Source organism: Zonotrichia leucophrys, chromosome 14 (genome assembly GCF_028769735.1).
Source record: "Zonotrichia leucophrys gambelii isolate GWCS_2022_RI chromosome 14, RI_Zleu_2.0, whole genome shotgun sequence".
NCBI lineage: Eukaryota > Metazoa > Chordata > Aves > Passeriformes > Passerellidae > Zonotrichia > Zonotrichia leucophrys.
The window spans coordinates 5,113,396-5,138,602 of NC_088184.1; the positions used below are offsets into that span (position 1 = coordinate 5,113,396).

Genomic DNA, 25,207 nt, shown 5'->3' on the forward strand with positions numbered 1-25,207 from the left:
CACAGCGTGGCAGGTGTGTGTGGTGTGTGCAGGTGTGTGCTGCTCTATCTCCCCAAAGCAGGCTTTTCCCAAGCTGGGAACCCACGTGGGCACTGGCAGAAGGTGAAACTTCTCCTTACAGAGCATCTTGACCTCCTTGTCCATCTTTGTGACTGATTTGCAGCATGGCACTCTGAGCTGTGCAGATTCCTGATCTCTCTCTTTTGCCAGAGCATCCAAGAGCTCAGATACAAGTGCCTGTGTTACCAACTGCGTGTGCACATTTAACCCTCAGATCCTTTAATGATATATGTTGTATAAGCAGAAAACTTGATGGAATGACAGTATTTCATTGTGGGTGCCTGGTCAGGCACAGAAATGCAGGCGTCCTCCCGTGGCTGCTTGTGGTTCTGGAGGGGGAGGTTTCTCCCAGCAGGTTCAGCTCTCTCTCTCCTGTCCTGATGCACTGCACACAGAGGGGAACAAGGTCTGATTGTCCTCAGTGTCACCCAGCAGCCACCAGCCCCATCTACCCTCAGTGCACCCCCTCGAGCTCTCAGCTCAGCACCACCATGGTTAGAGAGCTGCTGACCACCATGGTTAGAGAGCTGCTGACCACCAGGGATGGTCCCAGAGCTGCTGACCACCAGGGATGGTCCCAGAGCTGCTGACCACCAGGGATGGTCCCAGAGCTGCTGACCACCATGGCCCCAGAGCTGCTGACCACCAGGGATGGTCCCAGAGCTGCTGACCACCATGGTCCCAGAGCTGCTGACCACCAGGGATGGTCCCAGTGCTGCTGACCACCATGGTCCCAGAGCTGCTGACCACCGTGGTCCCAGAGCTGCTGACCACCATGGTCCCAGAGCTGCTGACCACCATGGTCCCAGAGATGCTGACCCATATCTCCAGAAGATGGGGACAAATTTTCTGCAATCTGCCAGGTAGATGCTCCCACACAATATATTTATCTGTGTGATGCCACCAACCCCCTCCCTTTTTCTAATAGAAAACCTGAGAGGATTACACACATTCATTAAGTTAAAGATGCAAGGCTATTCACAGTAATTAGCTACCACTAATTAAGTAGTGAGATCAGGGACAGAAATGGAGACAGAAGTCATTCAGGGTATAACTGCTGAGTGATGTGGTTTTGCTGTACTCCGCTGATGTTCCACAAGAATGATAAATCCCAGATCTCTGCAGTGGGCAATGAGGAGTTGAAGTCTAAAAATTATTGCGCTAATGCCAGAAAAGGCTACAGGACATCTTTGAGGGTGTAGATAATGGGGTCTGTCCTTCTTAGCCTCATCTCAGAGATGAGGTGACTGTGTCCTGCCCCTTTGATTCCTCTGGGAGAGCCCCAGCAGGGCTGGAACATGGAATTCCCATATAATCCCAGCTAACAGAACAAAAAGCCAACCAGAAAGGGGGAAGCCCTCTTGACCACCAATTTGCTTTGATCACAGTGAAAGCAAATTCAGTCTTTGAGGACAGAGCTGGAATGCCAGAATGTGCAGAGATTAATCTGAAACTAATACCAATTGCTCCCTATCATATTCAGTATATTTGATATAATTACCTTAAGAACAGCCTCAAAATGTTATATTGTTGAAGCTGCCAGATGGAAGACATGCTCTGCTGATAGCAAGCATATCAGACAATGATATTGAAGAGACTTTGGAAGAGTTTTAATTAATCTTTATCTCTCTCTTTTTTTTTTTTTTTATAATTGACATTACATTGGGCTCATTTGTTCTGTGGAACCCAAGCACTTGGCTCTTGGTTACAGGACTTTAATGGATAAAGGTTTCCCTGAAGAGAACTAATAAAAGTCAAGGCTCTCAGCTTTTATGAAAATGACTGCAGGTTACCTTAAAGAGAAGATGGTTTCCTCCACTATGTGAAGCAAAACTTCATAGATCAATGCTGACATAAGATGGTGCTTAAATGGGTAATTTTTTTTCAGGCATTTATCTTCTCTGGCTGAGATCCATTATTTTATTGCCCCGGTTGGAAACCACCACGCTGCATGACACAAGCATGGTTTTAATTAGTCTGAAAAGTTTTAATTGGGAAACAAAGGGAGATATCTTATAGATTATTATTGCAACCTTTAATTGTGTGACTCGAGAGACCATTAATTATCTTGATGGGGAGATGACACACCTTTCTGAACTATGACACTCATATTTACAGCACCTTTTACAGAATACAGTACCTGTTGACTTTCTTCCAGCCTTTCATTAAGGAACTGCTGTGATAGGAATTAACTACAGTAATTCCATTACAAAACCTGCTGTCCAGTGGAATTTTTCTGGAAGATTAGATTTCTGAAAGGGAAAAAGGCCATTTAAGCTAAGCATTTCCTCAAGGCTCAAAGTAAATAACCGATGAAGAAGGTCAGAATGAATTTAGAACTCTTAAAGGTCTGCTGTACACTTGCGTGCAGTGTGCGAAAAATAAACAGTGCCTCTTTCCAGTACAGTGATTTTTATTGTTTTAAATGTTTCACATTTCAGTTTAGGGGAGAGATGAGAAGCGCAGAGGACAGAATCTGATCAAAATGATTTTACTTGGAGGAAGAGCAGCATTTTAAGCAGACATTTCAAGGTTGAAGTGATACTGGTAGCAGTTGCTTGGCATTAACAACAAAGAAAAGAACTTGTTAAACCCATTGGGGCAGAACAGCAGAGAGGAACTCGGTGACCTGGGGTTCTGCTCATGCCACTGTGCATTCACCACGTGTAGGGAAGGTGCAGAGCACAGGGCTGGGCATGCATGGAGTGTTTATTATTAACTCTACAGCCACTGTCAGCCTGCAGTGCACTGCCTGCTTTCAGCTCCTCTTTTACAGCAGAGATGCTGTCAGGACCTGGTCATTTTTAGTAGTTCTATAATTGAGTCTGTATTGAGTAAAGTAGTTGAGAGACTTTTAACCTTACTTTATATTGCCTTACTGAAAAGTCAGAAGATTGCTTTAAAATGTGTTAATATAGTTGTATTGTTGTTTTTTGGGTTTTTCCTGGAGGTCAGCAGTATCTACTCTGTTTCTGTGAAAGGAAATTAAAATATTCCCTGGGCTACCACAGGCTAACTAGGTACTGAGTTTATTTTAAAAGTACAGCCAGGTGACCTCTTTTTTTGACCAGGAGCAGGTGGACAAGTGGAGGCTGGAGCTTTGATCCCATAGAAACCTCCTTCCCTGCCAAGCTTCAGCTAATACAGATCAGTGGGAGACAATATTGCACTCCTGCCACTGGGGCTGGAGTAATGAGGAAAAGGGTTATGTCTGAGTCATGGAACCTCTCAGGTGTTTCACAGGGAGCTGCTCTGAGATGGAGCTAATGACACAATTGAAGTTATTGTGCCTCTCCTGCACACACCAAAAGAGCTAAAGCTAATCAAAGCCATCTGAACATATGCTGTATACTAACCAAGAGGACATGCCCTGACAAAAATCACAGAAATGGATTCCCCTTTGTGTGTGCTCTGTCTGAGCGACCTACGAGTGGGGAAACAAAGTTTTAACAAGTGCTTTCACTTGGGGAAATCTTTCCACAACTACAGAAGTCGTTAAACTTCATCTGCAGTAGCTACAGTCATTGGAAGCAAAGTGGCCATCAGCGATGCTGGAATGTCTCTACAGCAGAGCTTTTGCAAATTAAGAGTCTGATGCTGCATACTGATGGAATGCTGCAAACTACTTCCCCCTTCTCTGTCCTTTATTTCTTCTTCTCTCAAGTTGCTGTCAGGAGTAATCCCTCTTCTAATATACTGAGATGGGGAAAATCTCTCTTCAGGGTTTTTCTGGTTGGTTGTTTGTTTTTCAATTAATCTCAGGGAGGGCTCTGCTGGGTTGGTGACATTGGTTTGCTCCTCACACGTGCAGCACTGCAGCCGTGGCTGTGCAGCACAGGGAGCATTGTCCTGCAGTATGGGTCATTTAGGCTTGACCCCAGCTCCAAAAACACACATGTAACTGTCTTATGGGACACTCCTTTTAAAAGTCTGTTCCCCTGATGGTGAAAATAATACTGTTCTGTGAACAACTTAGCAGCTCTAAAATATAATTATTGCCTGAGTGCATCTAACAGTGATGACACAACTCAGGGACCACAGTGACAACTGAAAAGGATGTGCCTTGGGGCACTGGCATGTACAGGGCTACATATATATTGGTGGTGAGGAAAAACTGGTGTACAAATTTACTGTAATAAGATGGATATACGGCATAAATCTTTAGTATTTATTTATTTTTATTTGTTCAGATGTAGTCTTCTTTCCTACCTGGAAGAGGAGCTGAATGAGCAAGGCCAGCCTGAATGCCTTAAATTTTTAGGGAATTTTTTCTCTTTGAGGTCAGGGGCAGCTTCCCATCTTTGTGTGACTATGTAACCAGGAATATGCCAATTTAATTCATTTCACTGGAAACACAGCTATTATTTCAGATTTAGCTAAATACTAGAGCATTGTAAAAATTCTTTGTAACCAAAATACGTGGAAGAAAATGTAACTTGGTATAGAATTATCCTAATACTAAATTTTAATAGATTCTTCAGAAATTCTATTTAATGTGTCTCATCTAACTGTTAGTTTTATTAACTGCCTCTTAAATGTTTAATTTGGGGGGGTGCAAATAAGAGCAGAGCACGCAGTGAAGACATCAGCATGAATAGACTCCCTGGTTTTGTATTCAAGTCAGTGCTGTAGGCAGAAAAGTGCAGCAGGCTGGACGGCAGGAACGCTGTAATTACTTATTAAACTGCAAACTTTAATCACATGCTGAACCACTTTTAATTTTAACAAGCATGAACTGTATGAATTGGTGCACCCAGCTCCAAAGCCTGGTGTCTCCAAGATGACAGAAAAGGTGCATGAGAAGCTGCAGGTGTCAGTGGCTGAGCTCCAGGCTCTCTGCTGACCCTGAGCACAGGAGCTGCTGCTGGAGCTCTGAACCTTCATCTCTGAACTCTTCTGGGCAAAAAGAGACCCAGAATCATGCAGTGACCTCTTTATTCAGGGGTACTGGGACAAAAATCCCAAAATTCTGAATATTTTCCTTTTTGCCCCCTCTTTCTCTTCTGGCTTTTATTTGGGTTTGTGTTTTTGGAGGTTGTTTTTCTAATATATCAAGACCTTATGCATGGATTGAGATTTTTTAATTTCTTGTACTTTACTATGTCAGGAATTGAAAATATCACCAAAAACTCTTTCCAATATTTGTGGGTTTTTCCTTTTGTAAGCAATTGCGATTGTTGCTACAGATGCATCATAGAAGTAGAAATTACCACTTTTAGTCACTAGTGAGAGGAAAAATTAAGCAGATTCTTGCTTAGGGATAGTAGGAAGTAGTTTAGGGTTAGAACCACATTGCTTAAAAAAATCCTTATCTCTCATTCCTGCTTGCCCTTGCCTACAGTTGGTTCTTATCTAAAGACCAATAATGCCAATGGAAATATTCTCCCAGGGGTATTTGGCACCAAAAAAATTTGTGGACCTGGATTTTCAAAGGACCAAAAATAGATGATGAAAAATTATCTGGTTTTATTTTCTTCATGTTTCAGAATTTAGATGCCTTTTTTGAAGTGTTTGAAGCCAAGAAGGCACATGAGCAGCTGTGCTGTAAGAGCAAGAGGATCTTGCTGTCTTTGATAGGGTTCTTTGCTCACCTGAAACAGAGAGCTTTGCTAATCTGGGGAAATGTGAGTGACTCATGAAAATCTGCTCTGAGAGGGTGAAAGGCTCATGGCTGTGCAAAGCTTCAAGGTAAGATCTCAGTTTTGTTTAAGATGCTCCTGGCATGAGCACATGGATTTTGGTTTTCTGTACCTTTCCTCTCTGCCCCTTCATTTTCACATTAGCAATAGCTCTGATTGTTTGAATATCATCTTTGTGTTCTTCACGGAAGAAAACACCATTAGGAACTGAAATTTCTGCTGAGACTTAAAATCCCAAAAAGCCATTGAGTATGGCAGAATTAAATTATGTGAAATATGATATTAGGCACTGGAAATTACTGTGCAGAGCTTCATAAAGAATCATGAAAGGGGGAAAAAGTAACAGCCAAGCCTGTTTCAACATAAAATGAAGCCTTCACTATTTGGAACCATTTGATTCCTACCTCTGAAACCTCCTACCTTCACCATTCCTTTCACCTATTGGCTAAGTGTCGACTCCAGGTTCCAAATATCTTTGCTGCCAGGAAGGGCTTGTGGTCCTAAGGCAGCCAGAATGGTGGGGTTTATAATATTTATACCAAAACTAATTTTTAACTGGATTTCCAGTGAGCATTCTCACAGAAAGGGCTCTGTCATCAGACAGATTGCAGGGAAACACAATCTCTGTCACTGATCAATAAAGTCCAAAGGCAAGGCAAAGTTTGGGGCACCCATGCAGCTTGGTGCATTCTGTTCAATTTCTGTGGACCTACTCACAGAATGAAATAATTTGGCTGAGATGATCAGGTGACTCCTTTGTGCTCTGAATTGGGTTGGAAGTGCCTCATTTCCTGAGCTGGCTCTGGCACGTGCCTCCATGGTTTGTCACAAGGTTTTCTCCTTCCTCAAAGATGGGTAATGCAGTCATCCCAACACATTGGGATGCTGACAAGCAGCATCAAGTCTCATGATAGCATATAATGACTCTCATTTTCAAACAAGAAAGAGAAATGGTGGTTATTGGAAAATGTTGTTAGATTTTTGTATTAAAATCTTGCATAGTAACAGTATAATTATAATGTGTCATCTCTGGCTCAGTAATTTGACAATTCCGTTCTTTTTTGGGGGGCAGATGGCCTACAACATACCATATTTTTATAATTAGTTTATTCTCTGCAAACTCAGTATGTAATTACTCCCTCATTCATTACTAGTTTCTTTGAAATCTTCCTTTTCAAGAACTAATAAATCCTCCAACACAAGTGAAGCTTAAATTTCTCTTTGTGCTCTTCTCTATCCTCTCTAAGGAGCTTTAATACTTACCACCCTGGTTATTTCACACTCCACATTATTTTAAATACATCTTCATCCTTGCCCTCTGTATAACACTTGGCCACCTTTCTTTTTTTACCCCCTTTTTTAAAGAATGGTGAATTTTAAGATGACATTTTCCTGCCAGCAGAGTTAGGCACATAAATAAGGAGAGAGATCTAGGTAGATGTGTATATCTGTGTGCTACATTCCAGTGAGTGATGTGAGAGCACTCTAGCTCACAGTGCCAGTGCAGCAGGCATCTGTAGAAATAAAATCCCATGATTTCTTTTTTAGCATTTGAATCCCTGCTGCAGCGCTTAGTTCATTTTAAATTGTTTTAGGCAGCAACACAATCTTCTGACAATAAAGTTCCTTTCCAAATCCAGAGCCTCCCATGTAGTTGCAGGTGCTTCAAACTCTCTCAAGCACTCCTTTGAGCCCAGCTTAAAGCTCTGCTATGAGCTTGGCTCCCCAGGAGCAGCCCCTTTGTTGTGGTGCTTATCTGGGAACTGCCTGTGGCCTGAAGCTGCTGCTCCAAAGTGCTTCCCACACTGAAATAACAGGCTCCGGTTTTCAGGTTACCCTCAAAATAAATCAAGTCTTTAACAATAAAATAGCACAAACAAGCAAACTTCAGGGGAAATTTGGCTTTTTTTCTATCCCTCTTTCTTTTTGGTAAGGTTATGTTCTGTCTAATTTCAGACTAGCGCTGTTATCTTAGATTTAAACCATATCATGGAGGCTGAGATTTTCAAAGCAGCTTAAAGGATTTAGAGACATTTTCCATTCAAATTAAGGATCTTTCTTCCAAAATCCTTTTCATCACTGTGTCTTGGTGTTTTTGTAGTTGTTCTTTAAGCAGTGCTTCACTTCAGTCACACAGAAATTCTTTGTGCTGCTACTTAATGTTCCCTAAAAGGGCAAAGAGGAAAAGGAGTGGGAGAATGGGAATGCTGTGCTTTGCATTTGCTGTCTGCAGCATCTCAGTGGCTGAGCAGTGTGCTCCAAAGTGCTTTAAAATCCCCTGTGCCCCATCTGACACTGATTTCAGGTGTTCCCCTGCATCCAAGTATGTGGGAGTGAAAAAACCTCAGGGCTTAAGGTGGCAGCTTCCTCTCCTGCTGCCTGATTTAGTCACTGTCATTACCAGCTGCTCTTCTGCCTATTCCTTCATCCCTTTCCTGCCTGAAATGGTACCAGGCAAGAAGTGAGGCATTGCTCTCCCACATGATCCTGGCTTTCTTCTCAGCCTGCACAATACAAGCTACTGAAAACAAGTATGATATGGAAACCTGTTCTCTGCACCAGAACTGATGGCTGCAAATGCTTGACTTGTAAGAGATGACTCGTGGTGAGCTGTGTGCCATTGGAAATTCAGATTTTCTTAGGTCAGAGTGGCCTTGCTGCATGATATCAGTGGCCTGTTTGGTTCAGAGATTATCAGTGTGACACTGGCATGTACTAAGAGCTGAAAGAGACTCTGTAGAAACCATTGTCTAAAAACCTGCACACAAAAGAAAATATTTTACATTTGCTAAAAATTTTGATATAGAACTTGAGACTTGACACAGCCTAAATCAGTTTAGATTTTTTTTTCTTCCTTTCTGATTCTTGCTGTTAGTGTAACCATTAGCGTTTCAAATCTATATAAATTTTAATGTTAATTATGTAAGTATCCAACTTCTTTTAAGATGTGTTATATATATTAAAATCAGGCACTTTAAAAATTAATAAATTCTGCTGCAGTGGATATCTGAGACTAGCTGAAAACTTAGTCTGGAGGAGTTTGTCTTCTTTTAGGTTCAGAGGATTTTGTCTTTAGTTTTCCATGGGGCACACAGTTTTCCTTCAGGGCAAGGAATGGTACAGTACTGAAGGTACAGTGCCAGCACAGCCCACCCTTGGCCAAGGGACAGGAAAACACCACCAGGAAAATAGGAATGTGAGTGTAATCACTGTGTGTGTGGCTCCAGTCCACAAGTGCTCATACCAGCTTGAAAAGTTCTGTCCAAAACTGTTCATGCTAAATGGAAAAATGGCGAACAGCCAGATTAAACAGCTACCAGGGGATTATAAAATTTAAAAAACAAACAACTAAAAAGGAGTAGTGATGGGCCACATAGAACAAAATCAGCAGGAATGGGTGGCTCTTCCAGGGCATCACACCCCAAACCTCCCCCAGTGTGTTTCATTTATTGATATATGAAGAATCCCCACTGGAATCTGGAACCTGGTGGTTTCTCTGGGCAGGGACTGTTCTGCTGAAGGGACAGCACAATCTTTTTATGGAGACAACATTTCAGATCCTGTTGAGTCACAAATAACTCTTCAGGAGCTGCTGTTTTACTCTCTGCTGTTTGTAAAGCACCTGGGAAAGGCTCAGGGTGAAATGCTGAGGCAGCTCATCCGAGTCAGGCAAAACTTTAAAATTTACCTAAATGAAATCAGAGCCCTGATGATGGAGTTATTCCCACTCAACCCAAGTTCCCTGCCTCAGCAGGAGCACAGCCCTGCCTGTGACTTTCCAGCCACTGGTCTGAGTTTCTCAGAACATCTGTGCTGTGCTTTCCCACTCTGCCCTCCTGAGATTTTCCCCACAGGCAAAACGTGACCACTCTGCTGCAATTGAAACCAAAGCACCTTCAGTGTGGTGGCTCTGTGCATCCTGCTCAGGGAATACCTGCTGCACTGAGGGCATGATGCCTGTAATTGTACCCAGGACCTTTAAGAAGCTGTATTTTTGTTATGAACCCATTATAAACCCTGTGTTAAAGCCCATTTTTTTTGCTGTGATGTAACAGTTTCAGCCCATTTCCTCCCAAATTGTAAACATGCAGCTCCATGAGCAGTGCCCCTACTGAAGGCTGCTTTTCAATAGGTTTATATCCCATTGGGTTCCCTGCTGCCCAGGACCATGCAGGCTCCTTCTCAAGCTTGCATTGCGCTCTCTCTCATTTCTGCCCACCTTCTACACCTTCCCCTTGTGTGGGAACTCTTTGTGCCTAACAAATGCAATGTCAGGCTGTTGTTTTTCCCTTGGCAAGATCTCTTTCCTCACTGAGGTTTCCTGTACTGGAGATTGAGAGGATTTGATTTGATAGCCCTGCTCCTGATAAGTGTGGATCAGATCTGAGGGTATCAGGAACAGATGAACATGCATGGTCATAACTTCAAGAAGCCAGAATAAAAACACAATTTTTTTTTCTCTCTCTCTCTCCTTGGTTTTTTTTTCCTTAATTCCAAATTTGTTCCCTACCCAAGTCTTTGCCTCCCTGGTGGAGGTTTGGTGCAGCAGTAGCAGTTGCAGGGCACAGAACGAGGCACCATTGCAGTTCTAGGGGAAAATGTCCCAGCCCTGGCCCTCCTTGAAAGCTGAATTCAATTATTTATTGATAAAATCCCCTTGACAGGTAATTTGCTTCAGTATTTGGCTTCTGCAGTGCAGTGTAACGTGGTGTTAGGTATTGGAAGGAGAAAGAGATATAATGGAATACATTTTATTTCTGTTTCTAAACTGCACAAGCTTCTTTTAATATTTTTCCTTCACTATATTGAAGCTTTCTAAAAATCTGCCAAGTTCATTGTCAGTATCTGTTTTAAAAGCCTTACAAAACACACATAGATCCTTAAGTTCCTTTCCAATTAATTGTAATATTGGAAAGTTAGTTTTTTTAGTCTTTTCTAGTATTTTTGGGAAGAAAAAGCTGAAAATCAAATAGGAATTTGTATGCTCACATGTTCTCTGTGCTTTGTAATGGTTACTACCAACTATGATCACCAGGGAGACAGCAGATTCAGTGAAATGTATTCCAGTAAATATCTAACAAAATACCATATATTGCTAAATAGAATATGGGGGTTTTTTTCTACACAAAAAAATCCAAATATTGAAATTTGTCTGCCCTAAGGTCCTTTCTTATTAAAAATAAAGTGGTTTGAGGTGTAACAACCTTTACTAGCAGAAAATTATGGGTAACTTATCTGTAGAGAAAGCTTCATCTGAATTGATGCCCGTTAGCATCCAGCCCAAGCCTTTAGAAGTCAATAGAAAAATCCTTTTACTAATTTTTGTGAGATTTGTACCCACAGTGCACTCATGAGCATTTTATAATCAGTCTTATTTATTTTTATAGATGTTCTGTTCCACAGAAATGTTCAATCCCTTTCTGAAATCTGCTGAAATAAATTATACCTACGTGTTCCTTGCACACTGCTTACAGAACAGAGCTACAGAATGTTTCTGTATCATCTTTGATCTCTAAAATGGAACCGACAGCCTCTCAGCAATAATCACACTCAGGAGATTCCTGATACTTCCAGCCTTTTACCTGGATGGGGGAAACTGCACTTGGCTTTCTTGTCCATCTCTGCAAGGATTTAGCTGTATAACTTCCAGACCAAACCTTGGAGTAAATTCTGCTGGAATTTAGCATAGATGTGTGAACGGGGTTTTAACTTGTCTGTGTCAGTTTGTTGAACTCATGCAGACATCCCCAGCTGTTAGGAAATGCAAACTGCTTTGTGATCTTCTCAATAAACCTTGACATTGTATTTAGCTTTTGAGGATGATGAGACAAGCCAAAACATGAGGGAGTTGGTACAGCTGAAAATGCTGCACAATTTGCAGCCTTTGCTCAAAAGGCAGAATATCCATATCCATATCCATGTATCCTTTACTGAAGTGCTGTATTTGCCTTGGTGCGACCATTCCAAAGGAAGATCTGGTGTAATCTCTGCTTCCCACAGAAATGAAGTGTACAAGCCTTACCACATCATGTGCTCTACCCATATTGATTAACAAATTCCCTAGGAAGCAGAATAATATTCTTACAATAACAGCTCATTGACAAAGAATCGGACTCCCTGCAGCACATAACCTGAAATCCATGACCAGTCATTGGATCCAAGGATGGATCCAGCATTTTCTGGAGTAAGGGATATTATGACAGCAAGTATTGTAACTAGAGGGGTTTTCCTGCCATTCTTTTGACATCAGACTATTGCACTGGCTTACAGGGGGACCTGAAGGGTTGTTTAATGCCTATGCTAACAAGGTAGTGGGGAAAATATACGGGAGAGTGTGGCTAATCCATTCCTAAAGAAATATGGATGAGAGGACAGTATATGTTCCATATAGTATCCTCCCAAATCCATATATCCTGGTTTGAGTAAACAAAAAAACATTCCAGAATCCCATCCCTTAAAATACATTCTGGGAGAGGAATTTGCAAAGTAATGTGGTATAAAAATGGAGTAAAGCCAAGGCAGATTGTCATTAGGAGTAAACTGGCTGAAATAAAAGTAGCTACTCTAATGAGCCACTGTCTTTAATAGCTGTGACAGTGTTCACAGGGGTTTTAGGATGAGGGAAGAAACGAGGATCTGACTCCATGTTTCAGAAGGCTTGATTTATTATTTTATGATATATTACATTAAAACTATACTAAAAGAATAGAAGAAAAGGTTTAATCAGAAGGCTAGCTAAGCTAAGAATAGAATAGAATGGAATGATAACAAAGGCTTGTGTCTCGGACTCTCTGTCTGAGCCAGCTGACTGTGACTGGCCATTAATTGCAAACATCTAACATGGACCAATCACAGATGCACCTGTTGCATTCCACAGCAGCAGATAATCATTGTTTACATTTTGTTCCTGAGGCCTCACAGCTTCTCAGGAGGAAAAATCCTAAGGAAAGGGTTTTTCATAAAAAGATGTCTGTGACAAACAGCTTCCTCTTGAGGCTGGTTTTAAAAGGAGCAACATGTCCTGTAGCACCTGCACACTGTTCTGCCTTGCTGACAGTGTGCTTAGGCAAGAAGTCATGTCCCTCCATTGCTAACTTCTGGGAGATGGATTTTTCTGTCTCCAGGTCTGGGCTGCTGTTTGTCCCACTGGCTCCCTGACAGCCAGAGCCAGGCAGGCACTGCCATGGAGCAGAGCAGGCACATCCTGAGGGATGCTTCTCCCTGCTTCTCAGGAGCCAGACCTCATCCATCACCCACAGTTGCCTTTTCCTCCATGCTGCTCCCTGCCAGCCCAAACCTGAAGCACAACTATTCCAGTCCCAAGCAGCGTTTGGCCACTCTGGCCAATTATTTGCACTGCCCCAAAGGAAACTGGGAAAAATCATCTTTGGAAGCAGGCAGATTTTGCTTGCTGTCACCAGAAAGGTTACTTTCTTTACTCTCTGAAGGCTGTGGTGGATCAATTCTTGTGCATGGGAAAATAGATTAGAAACACGCCGTCAGGTACGCCGTGCACAAGATAGACAGATGGAGACAGTGGTATCTGTGTGCCACAGGGAATTGTCACAGGGGCACAACTCATCACACTGGTTCTTAGAGGGCTTAATTTGCTGCTGGTAAATAATCTATTTTTTATTACCTCACATCCCCAGATTGTCAACATTCTCAGCTTTTTGCCACAGCTAATTAGACAGGCAAAAGCCTTATAGCCTAAAGAACAAGTCTGAGCTAAGCACCTGCCAAAATATCTGACTTTTTTTTTTAAGAACTGGAATGTCAAAGAGTGAAGGGGCTGCAGATCACATTTAAACGCTTTGAGCATCAATAAGATGATTAGACCCATGAGGCAAACGTTCAGAATTTCTCTCAGACTCACCACTGAGAGAAGGCAAGATAAAACTCTGATAGATAAAAACTACTGTGCAACGGTACCAAAGCTAATTATTCTGCTGAACTCTTGGAGAAATCTTGCAGGGATGTGTTGACAGCATGCTCTGTGTGGCCACTTCTGCTCAGGAAAGTAATGTTTAATTGCATATGTGAATGAAGTCTCTATGTGTAAAGTATAGCTCATGGAAAATAAATTGTCTGAACCAAAACAAAGAATGACCTCACTGTTAGCCAGGCAAGGCTGATTTGGCAGGGAGAAGGGAGATTTTTTTTTTTTTTCATGGTGGTTTTATTTTGGTTTTCCCATCTTTATTTAAAAATCCTGTTTTCAAACAAATAATTTTACAAGGAGCTTTTACAAAAAGCTCTGCACCAGGGACAAAAGGCACCAAATGGTGCCCCTGTATCAGGCACGCCGTGACTAAGGAGTGCAAGCAAATAGCAGCAAAGGTATCCTTGCAGCCCCTGTGTGTCCTCAGTAGACAGACTCTGGTGTTAATGGCTCAGTGGGTCCATTTCCCACATTCCTGGTGAGCCTGCTCCAGAGTGGCTCATCCTGGAGCCCACACTGCCTGCAGCCCCTCCTCACCCTGCTCTTCATGGCCAGGAGCAGGTATCTTGTGTCCATAAGGCTGATGGGGTGTCCAGTATTTGTACATCTGAAGGAAGAGCTGATGTTAGAGATACTGGAGATGGCTCCCAGCCCCTCCATGCTGAGCAGCAATTCAGCTCAGTGGGACTGTCACTATTTAAAGAGTGGTGCAATCAAGCTATTGACTACCTTTGGCTCATGAGCCCCAGCACCTACTTGTGCCTTTGGAAGCCATCCCAGAATTTGCTGACTTGTGAGTACTCATTAGGGACCCCGTTCTCTCAGCTAAAGTGAAAAACCTGCTTTTCCCCTATATTGACTTTTACTGCAATAACTTTCTGTACTTTTCTGTTTCTGATATTGCAGAGACAGAGAGGGAATGGAGTTCAAGCAGGGAAACTGGAGGTGTATCATCTGCCTGCACCAAAGTATAAGCAGTCACCAGCTGATGTCATCCATTGCTTGATGACGTTGATATTGCTGCAAAAACCTCTAGGACTGAAAATAGTAAGCATAAAAAAAATTGGCAGACTGTGTGTTTCTTTTCCTGATTGAATAGAATGTGATACATTTCTTTTGGTGCCTTTTGTAGGCATGGTCTTATTTTATATCGATTTGCTGTTCTTAAAATTAAAAAAAACAACTCCAAATAATTTAGGGCTACAACAACACCCACTGTATTCTGCCAATGCCTTCTGGGTAGCAACCTATAAGGCATCTTTGTTCTCATTCTCCATGCTGAAGATGTTCACTCACTCTGCCACTTCCGCAATTTCTATTCTACATAGATTTTATATATTCTGAAACCAGCCACACTTTGAGATGGATTACACCTTCTCTAACTCTGCTTCAAACCCAGCCTCCCATGCCAGAGCACTGTACCTCCCCCAGAAGAATCCTTGTGCAGAATTCAGGATTACAACCCCAGAGGGGCACAGGAGGGGCTGGGAGTGTGTGTACAGATGATGCTTCATGGTAACCCCACTCTTCTGTCACAGTTTGTGATTTGGGTCCCACCAAGCACTGTGAGCTGTCTGAGCTGTTTGTTGCATGGATGGGCTCCCAGGGCTCCTGTTGAGCAGGGCAGCAGCAGAGCAGCTGGGTGGGTGGCTGGCAGCTGGCCAAGGTCAGCCAGCACAGATGGGCAACTCTGCATGGGCATGAGCGAGAAGGAAAGTCAAAGTGCTGACATCTTTCTTTCACTTTTTTGAGTTGAGCCTTGAATAATATTAAGTGGTTTTAGTTATTGTTGTTTACCTGAGTTTTTGAAATTCAGGTTCTCTGTGTCTCCCTTTTCTATTGCAAAGAAGAGAGTAAATTCTTGTCACGATTCCTTCCTATCTGAGATATTTTGTAGTGTTTTCTCTCCTAGGCAGAAATGTCTGTAAAAAATTGGCAGGGCTGTACAGCCATGGTCTGGCTTTGCCATTCAGATTTTATTGTTCAGCTGAGAAAGCCTTAAGGATTTTACCTCCCAAAGCAATGATGTGAAAATCAAGGTAAGCAGTGACTAAATTAAGTGCAAAGACTAAATTAAAATTGGACATTGTATTGCCTGCCCATAGCTGGAAAGGGTAAAATTAAAACCAAAAGGCACTGTGGCCACTCTCTTTTCTTAGCTCTGGATTTAAAAGCCTGGCTAATATATTTCTTTATTCAGAGCAACATCTGCTTGATTCTAGGACAATATTGAGTCAGGTTTAGTGAGTCAACAGGAGAGTCAGCTTTTCCTTTGAGAAGTGCATCACACAGATGGGCACCTGTAGGAGGACACAGTATGGGTAATGTAGAATGTAATCTTAGCCCCCAACGAGTTGCAGCTGGACCCTATTACTAAAGATTAGGAGCAGGCCAGATGATAACAAGCAACACCTGTAGCCAATAAGCAGTAGTGGCATAAAAGAGTGGATTGGTAGGAAGAGAAGTCAGATGGCTGCTGCAAGGTCTAAGAACAGTCAGTGCTTGGAGGAGCTGCCTGTGAGAAACATCGAGCAGGTATGAAACTTTGGTGCAATGATTAGAGAATTGTTGAAATATGTAAGATACCAGACATCTACTGCAAAAGGTGGGGAAGGAACTGGTAGTGATAGCTGAGGTGAGGAGCTGAAGTGGTCTTGCTCTCTTTTTTTCACACATAAATATGCATGCATAGGTGTCTTTCATACACTTCCTTGTGTCTTCTCCATAGGCTTTTTTTAAACTAATTTAGCACTTCCCACATCCAGTGAGAGCTGCTCAGGCTGAGCACGGTGTGTTTGCAGTTGGCACTGAGCTGCACAGCTTCTCCAGGGGCCCTGCAGTGCTGGGATCTGTGGGATGCAGAGCTCACCTGGGGCTGTGCTCAGGTTTCACAAGGGGAGCCAGAGCAGCAATTTAAACAGCAGTCTGTGCTGCACCTCCACCTTTCCTGGCAGCCAGGTTAAGCCATCTCTGAAATCCCAGCCTCGACAGGGAAATCACTCAGTTTTCTGACTCCCCTAGCCTGGCAATGCATTCCCTCTCTGCCAGGGCTTGAGAGAAATGCATCCATAATCCACTACTCCTGTTTATAGGAGCAAAGCTTGCTTTACTGCACTTGAATTTAAATAAAGGTATTTGCACATCCCTGATGAATTTTTTCCACCTGTATTTTTATCCATAATAGACTGCCTCTGTACTAGCAGTGACTGATCAATTGTTTGGGGGTTGTTTGTTTTCAAGGCAACGCGTGGGTGATTCTGGATCCTCCCCTGTGACAGAGCCTGCTGTTATCAATATGTTACTCTCCTTTCCCTGGGAACATAGCTTGCAGAAGGCATGGAAAATAAATGGGGTCTGGTTTAACTCCAGTGACAGTCAGGGAACGTGTCTGGTAAATCAACTTCCAAAGCCTCTCCCCCTTTGGAGGGGGCCAGGGCAAGACCTGCTCTTGCAAGGTGTAGTGCAGCCTGAATTGTTTTATCTTTCTCTAATTAACAGGAGTTAGTCTTTCAAAGTGTCTGCAGCAAGTGGGAACCAGGAGGGTGGAGTGAGTGCCCTCTGTGGTCTCTAAAGATAGAAATGCATTTGCTTTTCAAGGAGAATAGGAAGATTAGAGAGAGGCCTGACTTGGGCTGTCAGGTCTCTAAAGCAAGATCCATGCTTGGTGGGGCCAAAAATGCAGCGCTCATAGAAGGGTGTGAGAGCAGTGTACTCTCACCTGAGAGCTCAGCATGTGCAGTGAGCAGCCTGATGGAGGCAAGGGCTCAGCCCAGCACAGATGGGTGCCACCGTGGAGCAGCCATGCAGGGCTGGGACAGCAGCTCTGGCTCCAGCATCCCTTCAGGCCTGGCCAGAGGGGGCCAGAAAGCTGTGTCCTGCCAAGTGTAGGGGACACAGTGTGGATAAATGCAGGTAATGTAGAATGCAATCTTATCCCCCAACAAGTTGCAGCTGGACCCTATTACTAAAGATTAGGAGCAGGCCTTTTGATAACAGGCAACCCCTGTAACCAATAAGAACAAGTGGTATAAAAGAGTGGATTGATGGGAACTGGAGTCAGGGGAGTGAAATAAGTCAGAGGAGTCTGATGACTGCTGCAAGACCAAGAACAGTCAGTGCTTAGAGGATCTGCCTATGAGAAACATCGAGGAGGTATGAAACTCGGAGGATATGAAATCCTTGTGCTGTCATGATAAAAGAACTCTTAATATATAAGACAGCAACCAAGGACCAGAGATGGTCACACTCTCTGTACCTCCTTTTCCCCTTCCCCATTTAGTTTATTTTCTTTATCAAGGCATAGAGACACAGAATAGTCCTCATGTAGTTTCCACCCTTCCTACTGTGGAGGGGTTTCTGTCTCATTGAGTGGCTTTAGGCAGTGCTGAAGTTCAATGAGGAGGAGCAGGGACTCAGCTGGAAATGCCAGTGTGCCTGCCAAACTGTCACCCGAGGTGTTTTCAGATGAGGATGTCTGCAGGAATTACACTGAGCCCTGGCATCACCAGGCAAAGCAGCTCTCTGAGCTCCACTGCTGACTAATACAGACAGCACAGTCTGTCACCCCATTAAGGAGCTGGAGCTGTACTGAAAGTAAAAAAAATTAATAAAAAAAAAGTGGAATTCTGTTGGAGCAACTTTTATTACCAGGGGAGAAACACCTCTCATAGAGTCAGTCCATTGCTGCAAATGTAGGTCATTTTCCTCATATTTCCCCATCCATTTCACTCTGGCATGGTGTGTCCTGCAGCAGGAATGCTGCACTGCCATGGAGGTGCCTTAGGGGAGCAGCACAGCCTCTGCAGTGGGTTTCCCTGGATCCTGGTGCCTGCAGAACTGCCCTTTGGGATAGCTGGGTACACAGGGAATTCCCTCTGGGCACAGAGTTTTGCAGGGCAGCACTGGGCACCCAGCCCCAGCCTGGATCCCTGCAGCTGAGCCAGGGCTGGAGCTGCTCAGGAGCATTGCTGAGCTCCTGCTGCCCTTGGGCTGCTGAAACACAGTTCCCCTTGGAAAAGAGTTTTCAAAAAGTGCCATTCATCACCACAGTGAAGAATTTCTCCCAGTTTCATTTCTCCCAGAAAGTTTTGGTGGGGAGGTTTTTTGTTGGTTTAGGTGTAAGGAGAGGAGGCTCCCCTGCCTATCCACAAGCTCAGTTGGGTCTCTCTTTGTTAAGCTGTGCTTTTTCTGGCTCATGCTTCGTTACTAGTAATAATATGGGTTTTCTGAACATGAGAGATCTTGAGGCTTTAGCATTTTCACCATTCAAATGTGGGTAGACCTGAATCCTCCTTGCCTGTGTGGCACCCTCCCTCACCCACCTTTCTCAGCACAGCTGAGAAAAACCAAGTTTTTTCCTACAGTAAGAACTTCAAGGGCATTATCTCATCCAGGTTTAGCTTTATGTGTCTGTAACACTGAGATTTTTCACCTCTTCGTAGGGCATCCTACAGATTTCGATCTTCTTTCTGTACATCTTTTTCCTGGTAGTCTATTTGTACTTTACTGGCTTAATTTCTAAGGTTGTTTTGTTTTTTGTTTTTTTTTTTTTTTTTTTTCTATTTCATCCTTTTGTTCTTAGTTTTTGGATTTCCAGGTTTCCTCTGAGGAACCATCTGGAGCAAAAAATATATCTGTTGTCCCTTCTAGGTCATACAGCTGAGAAAGTTAATAATAGAATTTCTGTGCCTGGTCCTTTACCTGCTCTCTCTCTTACTATCCTGTGCAGCTGCTGATGGGTTTATTGTCAAATTTAAACAAATAGGGAAAGATTGCTGGTCCAGCTGGAGGAGTGCTGCTTTGTGGTTTGTTTGACTGGGAGATATTTTAAGTTGGCTTGAACACACTGATTGGTAAGACCAGGATTGCTGAAAAGCAAATAAAACCTTGAGGGGGTTGGAGATTTTTTTTCTTTATTCTGAAGAATATATTAGCCTTCAGTTCACAAATAAATCACAAGTTGCAGGAAATCTGTGTCTCTTGCTTGAGCCTCTAACAGGGTATGAATAAATGTGTGCTCTGTTGCAGCATGTGTTGGGAGTTAGATATTTCTGCTTTGCTAACCCTGATGGCTGTGTTTGATTCTCTATGTGCCTTAGCCAAACCCTAGGAGTGTTTCATTAATTTGGGGAATGCCAGAGCTTTTGAAAAATTGAATATCTCACTCATATCACCTATTTTAATGTCAGCATTACTCCAGCCAGGGGGTGTGAAGCTATGTCATGGCTTTGTGCCCAGGAGCAGCATTTCAGGTATTTGTGTGCTGCAAGGCAGGACAGTGCATTTCCTGCAATAGCTGGCGTGCTTGCAGAGTCAGTAAGGCTGATTTCTGTGAAGGCAGAATAGAAAGAAGTTAATTCCCTCTATCAATGTAGATATTTCTATTTAGAGCTGAGTTTCCTAGTCTTGCTTTGCCTGTGCTCTCCCTCAGCACTGCATTAACTACAGGCAGTGCTCAGCTCTCCTAACATTGCTGGTTCTCAATCACCAGGGATTTTGGGGACAGGACTAAAGAAGCCTAACTATTGCCAAATACTGGGAACTGAGTCTTTGGCAATCTTTTAAGAACCTTTTTCTTCACACTAAAAAAATGTCTGACCACTTCTGACAAATACTGGGGGTTTTACAGTCTGATTTTCTGTAAGAATCCTTACTTACTTTCTATAGATTACTCTGTCTGTCTGTGTTTTCTTTCACTAGAAATCCCTGAGCCTATTGACAGACTTAAACTCACTCTATCACAGGTTAGAAGTCCAAAAAGAAAAATATAATTAAATTCCTGTATGTTTTCCTGAAAATAGTCAGATGTAAGAAACTAATGCTGGAGTATTCCTAGTAATAGTTTTAATAACTTCTGAACTCTGCTTTGGCATGGACTTAATGATCCCCTCATATCCTCCCCAGCCTAATGAATTTTATGACAGTTAAAACCTCAGTGTGATTTAGTTGAGTGTTTTTTATTTAAAAGGTCATCCAAGAGACACCAACAAATAACAAGCAGGATTTCTCCATTGCTTTTGCTGATCAGAGATCATTTTTATTCTGGAGTGCCCAAGGGATCTGGATCCACACTGAGCTGATGGAAAGCAGTCTTTGGCACAACTCTCAGATGTTCATCATGGGCTTGCAGCCAGACCTCTGAGTCCACCTCTCAAGTCACTTTGGTTAAATTTGTCTTTTAGAATTAATTTTAAACCTAAACAATACTTTTTCTAGTTGCTGAAATAGCCTATTTTTTTTTTCATCCCTAGCGCTTAGACAGAAAGAGAGAGATGTTTAAATAAGTCAAAGATGCCATTTTGGGACTAAACTATTCTTAGCATTTACAAGGAGGAAATTATTTAATAGATCTATCATCTGTTAGTAAAAGAAATTCACAGTAAGGCATTTACAGGATTGTGGCTTTAAACTACATTCCTCAAGGCTTTTTGGTTTTATCTTTAAATCCTCACAATGATGTTTTGGCACTTGAAATGGCCCTGGGAACACCAAGAGTCAGGAGAGGCCCCTTGGTTCTCTGGGTGCTCAGTTTGTAGGGAGTGTGTCAGAAAATATGAGCCCCATTCAAAACAATTGTCACTCACCTGTATGGATAAAAACATATTAGGATAAAAATATGTTAATCTTTAAAACAGAGTTTCTTTAACCAGAGTTGTCTGTAATTATTAATCAAGCATCACACAGGATTACCTGGAAATGCTCCTGATTTTGTCATTCCTAATGATTCCATCTGCTCTGTCTCTCTTGGCATTCACGACTTCTTAAGTCAGCCTTAAACCCTTAAATCAATTGTCATCATATATGCTGAGAATCTTCATTCTAAGCATATTAAGAAAACCCTCAAAACTCTTCATATCTTGAACCCAAAATCATATTTAGCGTGAGTGCTGTTTGTACCCCACACGGAAAAGCTGGGAAATGCTTGCTGTGCCCCCAGCCTAGCAAAGCTCCAAGCAGCCAAAAGGCTGTGCTGAGAAAGAAAGGAGATTCTTTAGAACGTAGACTGGAAATCATCTGAGGGCAAGACCATGAGAATTTGCTGCACTTGTTGGGTGGCCTCTGAGGAGCTGGGGAGATGCTCCCAGAGCTGGGAGGGCTCAGCCACAGGAAGAATATTGATCATGCAAGGCCCCCAGCGTGATCAGGAAGGAAAGGAGGAGAGTGTCCTCCCATGGGACACAGCCCAGGATCCAACATCCCACAGAGAGGGGCTGTGCAAGTGCAGAGAAGGGACCTGGAGCTCTGCAGAGCCTTCCTTCCCCAGCTCTGACAGGAGGCTGGAGCTGCAGCTGTTCCAGCTGTTTTATTAACAGTGAACTGCTGGTTGGAGCTTCACGTTGAAGTCTTGGAATGTTTGAGCTTCATGGGATTTAGGCACTTCTCAATGCTGAGCAAGACCTAGAAAAAGTGATACTGCTGTGGGCCAGCAAATAGCAAACCTGAAACCTTCTAGAAAAGTCCTCTCTGCTAAAAAAAAAACGCTCACAAGTTTGGTTTTGGGGTGTTTTATTATTTTCCTCTTTGGAGTTTTTTTTTTTCCTAAAGACGATGTGGCATAGCTCCCAAATCTGAAATCAATTTGGCATATCTTCATTCCTCAGCTTTTTTTCCCTCTCTTTTGGGCATCTTTAGAAGGACATTGAACATAGAGAATTGGAAGGGATGGGTAATTTGTTATAGGTGACTGAAATATGTGAGGAAAATTAGATGTACTTAGTAGACAAAGGTCAGAATTAACATTTATGTATCTGAACACATACATTTAGAGGAAATGGTGTGTTAAACCTGAACCTCTATTAGCAATGATCACAAAATTCAAATAAAACATCTTCATATTAGGAAACAGGATTTTCTCACCAATTTGTTGCATGCTGGCTGTTCTGGTGTATCCAACTATTTGAGGTAATGCTCAGAGAGAAGCCTGGTTTCTGAAAACATCAGAACTCAAACATCAGCCAAACTCAAATGCTTTGCTGAGCTCATTTTCAGACATCAGGTCTGAAGCTTTTTATTTTTGCTCTGTGTGCAGACCCTGAATCCCTGAAACATGTGTGATTCACTTAGAATTAATCTTGTCTCCCTCCAGACTGCTATTTTCTATGTAGCTCTATTTCCTGCACCCCTCCCACAATGAACATAAGCTGTCCTGTGTAAGAGGCAGCCCCTGCATGGCACAGAGCACTCAGAGCTTCATCCTGATGTGAGTCTGTTGCTGGCCAGGGCAGCCTTTCAGTGAGCTGACCCAAATCCTACAATCCCCTCAAAAATACACCTAAACCTGCCTGTCTGATTTCCATCAAGGATTGGGATTCTCAGGTCTGGTTGCTTGGCTTTATTTATTTTGTTCCAGTTCAGCTTTTCAGCACATCACAAACACATTTACAAATACCTTGAATTATGCATTTCCCATGGGGTGAAGAATCTTTAGTCTAAACCCTTTGTATTTTCTTATATCTTATTCTGGTGCTGTAACTCCCCAAATGGAAGGTGCTGTAAAAGCTAATTTAACACAACACCATAACACAGTCCACGGTTTCTGGGGACAGGAAGGCAGGGGTTGCAATGTTTGGGGGTTTGGTGGTTGAGGGGTTGCAATGCAATAAGACTTCTCTTTTCCTCTGCAATAAAGCCTAAAGCCCACAATGTGTAACCCGCCAGAACGAGTTACCTAATGATGATTTCCAAGGGATCCGTGATTTGCAGGCGCCATCATCTGGGCACAGCCTCTGTTTGCAGCTGGAATTAATGGAGTCAGCTCAGAGAAACAAACTTTGGAGCCTGGGCAAACCTGCAAATGGTTCCTGCTCATAAAACAGCATTTTTCTCCAAATAAATTTAAGTATCTGTACCCCCCAACAAACACACACAGTCTGTGAGTGTTTAGAGGTGATAAATACAAGGTAGTAAGGATGGATTAATCCTTTCATAAAGATTTAATTATGTCCTAGACTGTTGGGACTAAATCCATTACATCAAGGTGGAATTTGTAATCTATCAGCATGTCTGTTTCAAGCATGCTGGTGTGCACCACAGGCAGCTCATGTGTGAGATACAACCCCTGGCTCCAGGCCATGAGACCTTCTGAGGCTGCTGGTTTGACTTCTGGTGCCTCTTGGGTGTTGTGCTCACTGCTCTTTTCACCACTGTCTGTTTGAGAATCATATTGGGTTAAATGGGAACCCAAACCATCTTTGCATGCTCAGGAGTTTCAGTCATTTATCTGATGGTGAGGAAGAGAAGATCACCCTTCTGTCATCAAAAAAATTACCCTTTTTTCACCCAGTGCAAAGAAAAATAGGTCTTTGCTTCCAGTGCCTGCAGGGAGAGGAGCAGAAACTGAACTTGTGTGACTGCAGGCACAGCAGCCAGGGCAGGGTTCAGGAACTTCCTTCTGAGATAACAGCTTCTTCCACAATGGTCTGAAGAGCCTGGGTTTCATTTGCTTTTCTTTTTAAAATCTTTTCCGTGCTGTTTGGGGGATTCCCTCTGGCAGAAATGTTCCAGGACACCGGTGTTTCCATGGCTTTGACAAGAACAGGACAATGGGCAGTTTGACCCCAAAGATAAAATCCTGGCAGCTCTGAAGTTGGTAGGACCTCCTAATGCCTCTGCTTTGGGTATTTTGCTTTTGCAGAGTAATTCAAATGTATAAATATCTAATGAAACATAAGAAAAACATTGGAATTTAGAATGAGAATCACTCTGGAAGCAGCAGAATTGGTGTGCTGGGACGGAGCAGATCATACACACATGTTTTTGCTGTTCCTTCCCTCCTGCTTTCTTTTCTAAAATTCCTATAGGTCCCATGAGGAGCAGGAGAATAAACCTGTTGTCAGTTTTATTGCAGAGCTGGCTGCCTAAACTGATGTCTCACTGCAACATGGTTATAAAAAGGAAAAAAAGAAAAACTGCCAAAAAGCCTTGCTGATGTAAATGATATTCCTGTTGGAAGACTCTCCAGGAAAGGGCCTCTGAAACAGGAGAAGCCTAATACATACAGCAGTATTTTCAAAACACCAACTTAAAAATTTAAAGCCCTATGGCTTTTTTTTTCCCCTGCTGTAAACTGAGAGCAGAGCTGCCTGGGCTGTGCTCTGAAGAGGATGGAGAGAACAGATCAACACAGTAAACCACAGCAGTCTGCTGGTGATATGGTGAGATGAATTTTAAATTACCCTGCAAGAAAAATAATTTTCCATATTTTGGAATGCAGCCTGACCTAAAATTTTCATTTGAGTGTTCATTATAGCTTCAGGAAATTACCATTACTGACACCCCTGATTTCTAGCTCCCAACATATGGTGTTCCATCTTCCCTTTCTCCTTCACTAAGGGAGGCATTTTGATGATCTAACTCCTTGTGTCATTCTGATGAGGCACATTGTTGATACAAATTGTCCCAAGGTCTGGCAGGATTGCTCAGTTGTAGGCTGTGTGTGCTCTCTCCCCAGGAATCACTGCATCCCTCTCCAAAGTCAGCCTTGTCATGTCGTATTTGAAAATGTCAATACACTTGGAAATTTCATTAAAATCTTAACGTTGTCTTGGGTTTGCATAATTAGGATGGC

The 25,207-nt window shown here is 42.7% G+C and overlaps 1 long non-coding RNA gene across 3 annotated transcripts in view; it reads left to right on the forward strand.

The window, feature by feature from the left end:
* The first annotated feature begins 16,108 nt into the window (after positions 1-16,108).
* Positions 16,109-25,207, forward strand: part of LOC135454329 (uncharacterized) — a 31,510-nt gene continuing 22,411 nt past the window's right edge. Inside the window, exon 1 of one of the 3 annotated variants that reach the window (XR_010442079.1) lies at positions 16,109-16,176. This is a non-coding gene — a long non-coding RNA (uncharacterized LOC135454329). The remainder of the gene's footprint in view (positions 16,177-25,207) is intronic. The other 2 variants (XR_010442078.1, XR_010442080.1) reach the window with 2 other exon arrangements.